The following is a 14,475-nucleotide window of genomic DNA, read 5'->3' on the forward strand; positions in this document are numbered from 1 at the left end:
TCAATGGAATACTGCTGCATTAGTTTCATCAACATCCATTGTGAGTCCCTGCAAAATATCAAAGAGAAACTTTTGAAATGGTGGCAGATATAGTTAGCAATGGCCCTTTACATCAGGAAATTCTCACATCACTCCCTGTAAGGAAATAATAGGAGCTAATGGTCAAAAATAACTATGTGCAAATTAGTTTGCTTCTACAGATCATCAATGATATTATATATGAAACTGAAAACACAGATTTCAGTGACCTCTGTGCTATTGTTCCTTGTGCATTTTGACAGTGTAGCACTTTTGTTAATAAAGGTATGCTGTACTGGCCACATACAAAGAATAATGCTCAGCTACACAAAAAACAAAACAAAAATCTGATTTTATCAATAAGTCATAGCTGAATTCTCAATCAAACAGTAGCAAGAAATATTTCAGTGTTGGGACAACATTATGTCAAAGCAGCTCTGAAGGTTAACAGGCTCTGATGTGTTCCAAAGAAATGACCCGAGCACAGGCGCTGGCTAAAAGCCAAATATGGGAAGAAGCCAATGCAGGTTTCCTTTTTATTGATGGTGATTATAATAGGGATGTGATTATTTACTCTAAGCCAGACTCGTAAGCTACGTAAAAAAGCAGAAACACCTGTTTTTATAGATTTGGTGAGCACCACAAAGTACCGAGACAGGGCGTCTAGGTGATACAAAACTAGAGCCTCGCTGTGACTGAACAGCAGTGCTATGTGTGGGAGTTAAAATAAACCTCATAAACTTTCATGACAACCAGCAGCAGCCATCACACATTCCACCGGACATCTTGACGTGAGTTCCTCCTCCTGGGACCTCTGATCGTTTGTGTATGTACTGCTATGAGGAAACTGGTATGAGACGAGACCTTCGGGTGCTTGTTGTCAGTCTATGGGCTGTCAAATAACAGGTGTTTCTAATCCACCCTCCCTCTCTATGAATGCACTTTAAATGGCCCTAAAAGATAAAATGCTAACACTTAACAACTTACTATGAACTTTTTTTGTAGCAGAATAAACTACATGCATTTATTGAGATCTTGGTGAGCCAGTGGGATTCTGAAAGCCTTTGGGCAAGGCTCCAAAACTTAACTGACAGCACAATGACAGCACACTTATTTTGAACCTTTTATGTGACTCAGTTTCAGCTCATTTTCTCAAGAGGGAGTAATGTCCGTCTAAATGACTACTGTGAGCCTGCCATGACATCAACCTTCTGCATAATTGGGCGTTTCTGTGAAACACTGATATTTTTAATGCTTACACACATAAGGAAAGACTAGGTGCTATACCTGCTATACCTTTATACTCTCAGATGAGGCAGGTGACTGTCTAATGTCCAAAGGCAATTTATGCCATAACCTCAGGGCAACAATGGGGAACGCTCTGTCCCCTAAGAGCTTCTGCTTAGATTTTTGTATATGCCCTCGGGCCATGGACCGGTACCGGTCCGTGAGTCGTTTGGTCGTTGAGGCTTGGGTATGAAATGTGTGGTTTTCAGGGTTTTTATCGGTTTTTAGCTTTATTTTGTTATCGTTTTTATCGTTAACTCGGTTTTCCTGGGTCTTGTCACATGTGTTATGAATAAATCTTCTTTTTTTCGGTACCGGTACTAGTTTTATTTTGTTGTATTTATTCGCGACACCTTAAAGGCCGGTCCATGAAAATATTGTCGGGCATAAACCGATCCGTGGCGCAAAAAAGGTTGGGGACCGCTGGGTCAGATGACCTGAGAGCTCGGACAGGAGCCTGATGACAACAGCGCAGAGGATTTCACATGGACACTGACATATGACACACCCAATCCTGACATACACTACGGAGGAAACCTGTGTTTGACTGGCATTTGACAAAGTTTCACATTTGTTGAAGCTAAGTGAGCAACAAGCAGATGAGGTCACAGTCTCACACACACCTGTGCATCTACACCAACACTTCTATCTTCTTCTGCATGAAGATACACTCATTAATGTATTTAAACTCATGGCTCAAATGACAGTTTAAAGGCACTTTAACCTTGTATATCCCCCCTTTTTAAGTGAACAACTGTGTGCTTGTTGATTACACAAAAGACACCTGTTAGAGGATTTGTTGAGCAGTTATTAATATCAAAGAAATCTGACATTGAGAGGAAACTGAGCGAGTCAGATGGATGGTTTGATGGGTGAAAGAAAAAAGAGAGACAGCCTTTGTGCAGACAATGAGAGGATATACACAGATGCTACTTGATACCTATTTGGGAAACTACTGACACACTCTCAAAGGTGTTCATGTGTACATGTATCAGAGGTGGAGAGGAGAGGGTGGAGGAGTAAAACAGACATCTAATGTGTCGTGTAATCACTAGGTTTCTGGATGTCTTTTATCTCTCTGTGAAAAATTCACCGGCTTTACGCTGTGCTCCCAGGATGACATCACCACTTGTAAAAACAAGACATGTAGGATAATGAACAGATTGGTCACAAAGACGGTGCTGCACCATAAACCTCCATGCAATTGGAAGACACCAACTTGTCTCAAAACACTCACTAACTAAGCACTTAGCAGTAATGAAGCTTAAAAAAGTACAATGCAAAGCAGAAGCAGGGACTATTCACCCTCTAAGTTAAAGCTGTAACTTTCATTCTGAAACTAACGCATTTCAAAACTTTGAAGAGAGCGGGGATCCTTTTTTAACTTTAGCTTCACAGTTTCACAACTGCTTAGCACATGGTTGGCAACTGTTTGCAAACAACTCAGCATCCTCCATAGAAACTACTGATGACTTCAGAAATCTGCCAACAACCAAAGCAAATGCAAAGGAGGTTGTCTGTGCAGCACCATGTGTTTTACTGCAAACAATTTTTCCTAGCAACAGCAAGCAGCTTTCCACAATCGCCAACTGACCAGGGAATACATATTTTTTCCAATGAATGAACCTCTGTTGCAACCCCTAAAGGGGGCTGCCAAAAGAAGAAGAGGACAACAGTGATCAGACAGATTTTAAAGGTCCAGTGTATAAAATCTTACCACTAGATGTCACTAAATTGCAGTCTGTATTCTGTTTTCTTACCCCTTACAATTCCAAGTACATAATCCAAGGATAATGCAGAAAAAAACAGCAATGGCTGACTTTTCTAGACTGTCTAGACTGTTCCCCCATTTACCGCAGATGCCAATACTCTTCTTCTGTCTAATGACAGCAGTACTGAGCTGAATTGTTGAGGATATCCTGACATTTTCTGTGGGTAAGCACTAATGTCTGTGTCACTGTTAGCTGCTGTTAGCTGGCATTACTGAATGTCTCTTTAAAAGTGGACCTAACATTGTTGGACTTGGACCGTGACCCTATAACCCTCATAGTTTACCAACCAACAAAATGCCATTTGCTCATTCTGGCTTATCGGATGATCTACTTTTGTTTTAAATCTATTTACATTGCATATCTTTGCTTTTACCTTTGAACTTTTGATCACAAACATGCACTAAAAACAAGAGGGAGCAGTATTAGGTTCAAGGAAACTACCTTTAATCATTTAATCAGTTTTTCAAGAACATAATAAAAACTGCAGCACTGATAATTATTTTGATGACTGATGGAAGTGAGGGGATGTCAAGGCCCATGTCACAAGGACAATCCAGTGCATCAGCTGCTTCCTTCCTTCTTCTCCTCAATGTTTCTGATATACTGTCATTAAAGGAATGCAAAGTGAAACGTGGGGTGACAGCTGAAAGAAAAAAGGGGAGGCTCGGGCACTGCTACTGGTATGTGCAGTGTGTGTGCGTGTGTGTGTCACAAAGGCTGCAAAACAGTGCTGTTCAACCAGGCTTTTGTAACACCCTAGTAAAACCATACTGAATGTAGCTTGTACATCATCTTGCAGCCGCATAGCACATTCTTATTTATTTATATTTGTTCTCTAATAATCTTGACATCAGACCGTAAAAACTGCTTTTGCCTTCCATGTTGTGTACTACTGCCAACAGCTGTTAACCTATTCTCAGCTCGAGTTAAAAACATGACATGAAATCATTACATTCATGCCCTTGGATGGTTAAATTTGGCTCTCAGGCGAAAGGTCTTCCACATAAGGAAAGTCTCTGACTGTCAGAGGCAGTGATACAGATTAAACTCTGCGGAGCTTTCAGAAATGAATTCACCACCCCCGATACACACACACACACACACACACACACACACACACACCTCCTCCAAGTGAAGTCTGCTTTTATTAAGGGTTCATACACCTTTTTCAGGGTCAAATTCAAGCACTATCAAGGTGAATTTTGTAGCTTTTCCAGCACATTCCCAAAAAACAAGGATGCACGTTTCACTTCACATCACCTCAGTAACAACACGTGAAAATTAAAACAAATCATCCTAGGTTGATTTAAATGCCTTTGTTACCCTTTTGCTAAAACAAAGAAAAACGCACCACACAACAATACTAAAAGGATAAGGTTGCCAGCAAGGCAGCCCAGGTGGAGAAATTTAGCTTTTAGACTTTGCGGCTCATTTTATTTCCCTATCTGATAAGAAAAGTATTCAATCAGATAGTTATTTGTGAATAAATACAGTTACAATTTCAAGCAGTTTTAAGCACCGCATCCAAAATTCAAACACTTGAAAGAACAATATTAAAATTCAAGCATTTTCAAGCACCCGTACGAACCCTGTTTATTCCTTTCATCCTTGCCACTGATTGCACTCAAATTCTGACCATTCTCTATAAGCAGACCATATACCAAATTAAAGCGGCACTATTTCACAAAACTCTTTAGAAATGTTTCTCAGTTGTCAGCATGAGATGACCTCCTTTGCTCTAAGCATTTACATACTTTACTGTAACTCTTCGCTGCCTAGAGACTGGTGACAGATTACAGAAGATTTCTACCAGTGAAACATTCTCATTGTAAAAATTGGCACGTGGGAAAAAAAGAACAATTAAAAATGTAAAAGTTCGTGGACAGAATCTGCAACCTTCAGTACTTTTTATGACATTGTGTCTGGTTTTATACTACACACCTTCGCCTAACAAACACACAAAGCAAACTGAGAAAGTGAAGGAGAACAGTCTGTTCGAACGATACTTTTCACTCAGTACAAACTACAGGGAGTGCAGAATTATTAGGCAAATGAGTATTTTGTCCACATCATCCTCTTCATGCATGTTGTCTTACTCCAAGCTGTATAGGCTCGAAAGCGTACTACCAATTAAGCATATTAGGTGATGTGCATCTCTGTAATGAGGTGTAATGACATCAACACCCTATATCAGGTGTGCATAATTATTAGGCAACGTCCTTTCCTTTGGCAAAATGGGTCAAAAGAAGGACTTGACAGGCTCAGAAAAGTCAAAAATAGTGAGATATCTTGCAGAGGGATGCAGCAGTCTCAAAATTGCAAAGCTTCTGAAGCGTGATCATCGAACAATCAAGCGTTTCATTCAAAATAGTCAACAGGGTCGCAAGAAGTGTGTGGAAAAACCAAGGCGCAAAATAACTGCCCATGAACTGAGAAAAGTCAAGCGTGCAGCTGCCAAGATGCCACTTGCCACCAGTTTGGCCATATTTCAGAGCTGCAACATCACTGGAGTGCCCAAAAGCACAAGGTGTGCAATACTCAGAGACATGGCCAAGGTAAGAAAGGCTGAAAGACGACAACCACTGAACAAGACACACAAGCTGAAACGTCAAGACTGGGCCAAGAAATATCTCAAGACTGATTTTTCTAAGGTTTTATGGACTGATGAAATGAGAGTGAGTCTTGATGGGCCAGATGGATGGGCCCGTGGCTGGATTGGTAAAGGGCAGAGAGCTCCAGTCCGACTCAGACAGCAGCAAGGTGGAGGTGGAGTACTGGTTTGGGCTGGTATCATCAAAGATGAGCTTGTGGGGCCTTTTCGGGTTGAGGATGGAGTCAAGCTCAACTCCCAGTCCTACTGCCAGTTTCTGGAAGACACCTTCTTCAAGCAGTGGTACAGGAAGAAGTCTGTATCCTTCAAGAAAAACATGATTTCTATGCAGGACAATGCTCCATCACACGCGTCCAAGTACTCCACAGCGTGGCTGACAAGAAAGGGTATAAAAGAAGAAAAACTAATGACATGGCCACCTTGTTCACCTGATCTGAACCCCATTGAGAACCTGTGGTCCATCATCAAATGTGAGATTTACAAGGAGGGAAAACAGTACACCTCTCTGAACAGTGTCTGGGAGGCTGTGGTTGCTGCTGCACGCAATGTTGATGGTGAACAGATCAAAACACTGACAGAATCCATGGATGGCAGGCTTTTGAGTGTCCTTGCAAAGAAAGGTGGCTATATTGGTCGCTGATTTGTTTTTGTTTTGTTTTTGAATGTCAGAAATGTATATTTGTGAATGTGGAGATGTTATATTGGTTTCACTGGTAAAAATAAATAATTGAAATGGGTATATATTTGTTTTTTGTTAAGTTGCCTAATAATTATGCACAGTAATAGTCACCTGCACACACAGATATCCCCCTAAAATAGCTAAAACTAAAAACAAACTAAAAACTACTTCCAAAAACATTCAGCTCAAGGTTCAAGGTTCAAGGTTCTTTATTTGTCACATGCATAGTTATACAAGTATAACACACAGTGAAATGTAGCCTGACACGCTCCTCGACATGTGCAAAAATTGGGGGGGTGTAGAGGAAGAACATTATATATATATATATACAGACATATAGTATATACACTGGGTGAATGTGCAGTAGTAGCAGCAAGCAGGTGAATTCTGTACATTAATATGAATAGACATCTGACTATTTTACAGGATAGACAATATAAACATATTTAAAATTAAAGGAATTGAAATGTACATTGTGCCTTGGTTTAGTGTCTGGAAGAGTCCTGACTCAGTCAATTATAGATGATGTGAGAGGGCGGGTGTGTGTGTTTAGGGCACGGATGGCTTGGGGATAGAAGCTCCTCTTGAGTCTCTCTGTCCTTGCCCGGAAGATGCGGAACCTTCTACCAGATTGCAGAAGTTGGAACAGTTTGTTGCCAGGATGGGACGGGTCCTTCAGTATCTGCGCTGCTCTAGTCCGGCATCTCCTGGTGTAGGTGTCCTGAAGCGGGGGGAGAGCAATCCTGCAGCAGCGTTCTGCTGTACGGATCACTCTCTGGAGAGCTTTTTGGTCCTTCACACAGCTGTTCCCAAACCACGATGTCATGTTCTGTGTGAGGATGCTCTCCACAGCGCCTGTATAGAAAATCCTGAGGATCTTTGGAGAGACCCTGAACTTCCTCAGTTGTTGTAGGTGATACAGGCGCTGCCTAGCCTTTTTGGTCTGGACCTGAATGTGGGCAGCCCATGTCAGGTCTGAGGAGATGTGGACACCAAGATACTTGAAGGACTGCACCCTCTCCACTGGAGCTCCATTGATGATGATGGGCTTGTAGTCTCTGTGCTGACCCCTTCTGAAGTCCACCACCAGCTCCTTGGTCTTGCTGACGTTCAGCTGGAGGTGGTTGTCCTGGCACCACGATGCCAGATTCTTCACTTCATCCATGTAGGCCGCCTCATCGTTGTTGGAGATGGCACCCAACACCACTGTGTCGTCAGCAAACTTCACAATGGTGTTGGAGCCATGGGTGGCCACACAGTCTGAAGTGTAGAGGGAGTAGAGCAGTGGCGAGAGGACACATCCCTGAGGTGCTCCTGTGTTGATGGTGATGCTGTTGGAGAAGCACCTGCCCACCCTCACCACCTGAGTTCTGCCAGTGAGGAAGTCCAACACCCACTCACACAGACGGCTGTTAAGTCCCAGATCCCTCAGCTTTGTGAACAGTCTGCAGGGCACTATTGTGTTAAACGCTGAACTGTAATCAACAAACAGCATTCTCACATAGTTACCCTGTTTCTTGTCCACGTGGCTGAGAGTGGTGTGTAGGACGTGGGCGATGGCATCCTCTGTGGATCTGTTGGATCTGTAGGCGAACTGCAGCGGATCTGTGGTGTCTGGGATGGAGGAGGAGATGATGTTCTTCAGCAGCCTCTCAAACACCTTCATTACTACCGAGGTCAGTGCAACTGGCCGGTAATCGTTCAGGGATGAGGGTTTGCTGTTCTTGGGCACAGGGATGATGGTGGATCTTTTGAAGCATGTGGGGACCACAGACTTCGCCAGGGACTCGTTGAAGATGTAAGTGAACACACCTGCTAGCTGGTCAGTACAGCAGCGCAGCAGACGGCCGGTGATGCCGTCTGGCCCCGCCGCTTTCCTTGTGTTCACTCTCCTCAGTGCCGCTCGGACGTCATGCTCCGCGATGCTGGTCACCGGGCTCTCGCTGATGACGTCACTGTCCTCGGTAGTCAGGCGGTAGATAGCATTAGCCGCCTGGCTAACCTCGAAACGGGCGTAGAACTGATTCAGCTCGTTGGTGAATGCAGAGTCGGCGTTGATCGGCGCAGTGTCCCTGGCTTTGTAGTCCGTAATGGTGCGTAGTCCGTGCCACATACTCCGTGTGTCGCCCTGGTGGAAGCGGGACTCCACACGTTCCCGGTACCTGCGTTTGGCATCTCTCACCGCGCACCGCACGCCGTATGAGGCCGCTTTGTAGGCGCTCATATCGCCAGTGGCGAGACCCGCGTTGTAGGAGGCGGTCCTGGCGTTTACTGCAGTGCGGATCGATCTGTCCATCCACGGTTTCTGGTTTGGGAATGTGGTGACTCTCGCAGTGGGGATAATCTCCTCCGCTAGCATATTGACGAAGCATACTGCTACTTCCGTAAACTCGTTGATGTCGACTGCGCATGCTCTGAACATGTCCCAGTCTATGTCGTTGAGTGCGTCCTGTAGCGTAGCTTCTGATTGGGCAGTCCACCATTTTACCTCCCTCTTGGTCACGTCTTCCCTCCGTATGCTTTGTTTATACTGGGGAATGAGGAAGATGGCGTTGTGGTCAGACTTCCCAAAAGCCGGGTGTGAGACAGCTTTGTAGCCCTGCTTGTATGGCGTGTAGCAGTGATCCAAAATCCGATCCCCTCTCGTTGGACACGAGACATGCTGGTAAAAGTTTGGCATGACTTGTCTGAGGTTCGCTTTGTTAAAGTCTCCTGCTACAATGAGGGCTGCGCCCGGGTCCTTGTTTTGAAGCGAGCTCAGCACATCATGTAATTCGGACAAAGCCATACCTGTGTCCGCTTGGGGTGGGAGGTAGACCGCCGTGGCGATGACTGAGGTGAACTCACGGGGCAGATAGAAAGGGCGGCACTTAATGCTCAGGAACTCCAGATGTGGCGAGCAGCCGCTGGAGAGAGTAGAAATGCTCCTGGCATCACACCACTTTCTGTTTATCATGAAACACACTCCCCCACCTTTGGTTTTGTTCGACTCTGCCGTTCTGTCCGCGCGGAGCACAAAGAATGAATCTGACGGAGTTACGGCCTGGTCCGGCACGGTGGGGGTCAGCCATGTCTCCGTGAAGCACAGAATGTTGCAGTCCCTCATGTCACGTTGGAAGGTGACCCTTGCTCTTAGGTCATCGAGCTTGTTCTCCATGGATTGTACATTGGCCAGTAGGATACTGGGCAGTGGTGCGCGATGCGCCTGCTGTCTCAGTCTGTTCCTAATACCAGCGCGTTTTCCCCGGCGCTTCTTTGTTCTGTGCCTCGGATGAGCGGCCCGTCCTTTGTTGTTCTCCGCGCCGCGTAGAATCTCTGGCGGCCAGGAAGGGTCAGGTTTAAAAGTAAAATGGTAAATAAATGGTAAATGGCCTGCATTTGTATAGCGCTTTTCTAGTCCCTAAGGACCCCAAAGCGCTTCACACTACATTCAGTCATTCACCCATTCACACACACATTCACACACTGGCGATGGCAAGCTACATTGTAGCCACAGCTGCCCTGGGGCGCACTGACAGAGGCGAGGCTGCCGGACACTGGCGCCACCGGGCCCTCTGACCACCACCAGTGTCCAAGTGTCCAAGATTAGATGTGCAACCTTGGCACCGATGTTTACAAGTGATCCGCTGTCGTATACTATAAGACTAGAGGATTTTGGGATGTAAACCAGAGCAAAAAATAGGTAAAAAACAAGAAAAGTGGATAGTCGGAGCGGAGCGGTCAGGAAGGCGTCTGGACGTGGCCGCGCCATCTTGTGATATTAATGCTTTGATATTTGATATTAATGAGTTTTTTGGGTTCATTGAGAACATGGTTGTTGTTCAATAATAAAATTATTCCTCAGAAATACAACTTGCCTAATAATTCTGCACTGCCTGTATATTAGCTAGCCTAAGATTAATATATTGTTAATATATTGTTAGTTTTTCAAAGTCAGCATGCATAATCTGTGCAGAGATGAAACTGCACTGCAACAGCTGTGATAAATCTGAATGGTAGTGGGCTAATATGTCAAGTACTGATATCACCTCCAACTAGAAGCCTGCAGCTCACTACAGGAATAAATCAGCTACACTTTGTTTGCACAAAGCTGTAAAATGGTTTTCCTTCTTTCAGTTTGCCTCTTTAATTTCCTTAAATTTGTCACTCAGCTGTACCCATCTAATCCACAAACTAATGAAAACCTCTAGCTCTGTGTGTGTGAGTGGGATGTGACATCAGCGTGGTACATTCCAGAAGCACGGTCTGGCAAGACACAGTTTGCTGTCACATGAACCAGTGTAAACTCTGCAGGAAACCAAGGCAAACAGTCAAAAATTGGACTGGAGAGAAAGCACGTAAGGACACATGTATTTGCTGGGAGAACACAGACAATACATGCATCCAACATTAATAAAATGATGGAAGGGTCAGATCCAATATTAGCTCACCCGGGGAAGTGAACAGACAGGATTAGCATAATTTAAGAGCTGCATGACCTAAGACAGTGTGGGACTAGAAGGCACCACAGATATGTTTAGCAGTCACCATGGCATAGCTGCTTTAAGGGCCCAGCAAAGAGAAGTCAACTGCTTTTATTTTTAACTCCTCCTAGCTAATTAGTTTACATTCCCCTTCCATGCGTCTCCGTCCTCTCTTTGCTCGGCACTTAGCTGATGGACGGTTAACTCCCACAGCCAAACAACCAGCTGGTCTTCCTCCTCCTCACCTCACAGCTCACCTCCCATCTCTCTCCTCCCTTAATGTCTACTGCACCGGGAGGTCAGAGCGGTGGATTCACCACTCTGACCTCCCGCTCACCTTGTTCATTACTGAAAAAGGCCTCCTTCCTAAAAATAGTTGCTAACCTTGATGTAACCCATCATTTAAGTAAATGATGTCCAGAGCAGAGACGATACTGTGTCTGTATTTCTTACTTTCTTGTTAGAGATTCAAGGCTAACCGTAGGGCCCACGACAATCTTGACATCTGTCAAAATTCTTGTAAAATCTAATAAATCAGTGGCTGAGACAAAAGTTTTACTGAATAAGAGCAAAATTATTTCTTTATTATCTCAAAATTATTATTACAAAAGCAGACCCTAAGAGCAGGGCCATGGATCTTGGGAAAAATGTCATAATCAACAAGGCTAACATGGAGGGCTCTAGTACGCTTTCTCTGAGACATCTTACAGATGCACACCATAATTCAAAACTGCAGTAACTGGAGTTACCACAGACACACAAGCCATTATTTACACATTTCACTTCATTTACACATGAAGTCTTAAACCAATTAAAGTTTGTATTTCAAATCATTTCTATAATAAAAACTCCGGCGTCTCCTCTGAGTCTTTCCCAACTGTTTATTACTGACCACCTGCATTGATATCTAAAACACAAGAGTTTCAGTGAGCAAGGCCAGGCGCTGCCCATTACTGTTACTGACTGTTACATTAACCAGGCATGGCACTGAGAAGCAGCTGGTTGGAATAGAGGATATGCTCACATTCCTGTCCCGTCCTGGAGATGTCTGAGCTGCTCCGCACCGGAGAGAAAATATGGAACAAGACACTGCGAGTAACAGGTGGGCAGGGGAGTGAGGAGCTAGAACAATGTCTGTTTTTATCTTAGCGGTACGGGAAACATGCTAAGTGCATTTAGTGCCCACCCCACAAGCCGTCATTCCCACATGTCTGTTGTTACTGAGTACTTACATCCAAAGAAGCATCAACGTGAAACAGAGTGCATGATTTTGATGCATTTTGTTTTTTCATCAGGGAATGAGCAAATGGGAAATTCACATACATTAGTCAGCTACATCAACACAATCAAATGTTAGATTGCATGAATAATTCATATATTCGTGAGTTTATCCAGCATAATCTCCATCTTATGGAGATTAAACTGGTCAAACAGGCCTACAAACTGGTGGCCTGTCCAGGGTGCACCCCATCTTTCACCCTGTTGCAGCTGAGATGGATAGAAGGAGTCAAGACCTAACTTTGAGTGGATATATATCTATGCTGTGCGATTACGGTATCTTTAAATGCTGCTGATGTTAAAGTCCCCACTGCAAAACTGGCAAAATAGTAGAGTCCCATCACATAACACCTACAAAGTGTAAGCTTTATGTGATCAGAGGGAGTTATGGAAACACTGCAGGTCAGATTTTTCAGGATTGTGTGAGATGTTTGCTGTAACCTAAAAATGATCTACCAGCCACACTCCCCCTGCCATGTTGTCTAAAGGTCAATAAATCCACCAAATACGAGGCACACGTGGCCACCAGATGCTGGGTGCAGCTTTTCCTTCGGTCATTTAACCAAAGAGACTGCACTCCTGTGGGTCTCTTTAGTGATTACGGTGCTGTGTATTTGCCTTGGTGCTCAGCAGCTGACCCAGAGCACCGAGCAGACTCCATACTTGTTTGCTGGACGTGCTAATCAGAGTGCCTGATGAAGAAAATCTGGCTCCACTTAGAGGGAAAACTGAAAGCATCACATGGGACTTGAAATTAGCATTTAGTGTGTTCTGTTCTTGTGCTCACATTCCTGTATGTGACTCTAAGTGACTTTAATAACATAATTGCACTGTGTCGGCTTGATAAATGCTGAAATTGCCACATGTGTAAAAGAGAGGAGGGTAACCTTTGTGTGGCTTGAGGCTTAGGTCAGATCCTCTGAGCACAATTTAAAATACACTGGGGAATACTGCTTTCATGAAGTCATTTTGTAATACCAGGTCTGAACTGACAATGACCCCATTAGTCCCTTGAGAGAGGAGCAAAGGTAACCAAGAATTGTTTTCTGTATCTCAAACTGGGTCTTTTTGCATTTATATTCACCCTTTTTTCACTGCAGGAGCTCAGGGCAGGTGTGGTACACTTACAGGAAATTCCCCTTATAAGCTCCTCCGGCCTTTCTCTTTCCACTGCAGTGTGGGACCTACTGGATTCACAAGGTGAAACAATGACGTTTACCTGAAGAAGAAAAAACACTCCCAAAAAGAGGACTAATGGGGTCTGACTCAGTACAGACAGCAGGCTGTTCTATGTACCACAATCTGCAGCAGCCACAAAAGAAGGTTTCTTTTTTTTCCTGCATTGAAGCAACAGCCATTGTAAGTTTTATGAGTAGAAAGAGAGGTGTGGGGAAATATGGAGATAGAAAATGGGTGCAGTATTTGTAACATGGTGGGGCAAACACAATGACCTAAGACCATAAGGCCACACTGTAGGAGCTTGTATGCTTGCCTGAAAAGAGCAAGATATAGATCCACTTGCAAAAATGTAATGTAGTCATTACATCCATGTTTTCATTAGTGTGTAATAGCCTGTAACTATGACTTATAAAAAACAAGCCTCCAAAATCCTTGGGGGCAGTATAATATTCAATGAAGTACATTTTTAATGCATCATATTGTGGAGTATACATATCTGATTTCAGCAGTAAATCATGGACTGTTCATTCAGTGACTTGGAACATATGCCCAAGGTTAGAAGAAACATTATATATGTACATGGTTACATGTGGGGGTGTGTGTGTATGCGCACGTGCATGTGTGTGTGTGTGTGTAATTACAGGCCTCCAAGATGAAAGCACCACACACTGTGACTTCTTCCACTGCAACTCAAGTAAAATTTCAAATATCTCAAGAAAATACTAAGCACACCAAATCCATCCTTCCCTTCTTCCCTTCTTCTTCTCTTTGTCTCGACTTCATCCCCCTTTTCCTTCTGTCCTTCCTCCCTTCCATCTCCTTCCTTCAACCCTCCCACACTGCAGCGTCACATTCTAATTGCTGCTTGTCTGCTATCAGGTGTGGTCGCGTCTGAGAGTGCTTTTTTAACAAGCTATGCTACAGAACTCCATTAATCCTGTTATTGGACTTAGCCTGTGGCCCGTAGCAATAAAAGCTCCTGGCATCTGACAAACATAAAGACAGTGCAGCCACAGTTTTTGGAAAGGAAAAGGACATTCATATTTCTACTTCTTGTGGATATTGGAGCCACATCTTATTGAATAAAAAGTATTCATTCATAACATCATTCATAACATTTGCTGAAAATAATTTGTTAATCTAGCATAAAAACTGCTTTCCTTTCATACTTTTGATTGCACGCTCACA

The 14,475-nt window shown here is 43.8% G+C and overlaps 1 protein-coding gene across 2 annotated transcripts in view; it reads right to left on the reverse strand.

Annotated features, from left to right (window-relative positions):
• Positions 1 to 14,475, reverse strand: part of lamb2 (laminin, beta 2 (laminin S)) — a 53,228-nt gene that overhangs the window by 33,749 nt on the left and 5,004 nt on the right. The window lies entirely within an intron of this gene.

This window comes from Simochromis diagramma, unplaced genomic scaffold, assembly GCF_900408965.1.
Source record: "Simochromis diagramma unplaced genomic scaffold, fSimDia1.1 OVJJ01000705.1, whole genome shotgun sequence".
Classification (NCBI taxonomy): domain Eukaryota; kingdom Metazoa; phylum Chordata; class Actinopteri; order Cichliformes; family Cichlidae; genus Simochromis; species Simochromis diagramma.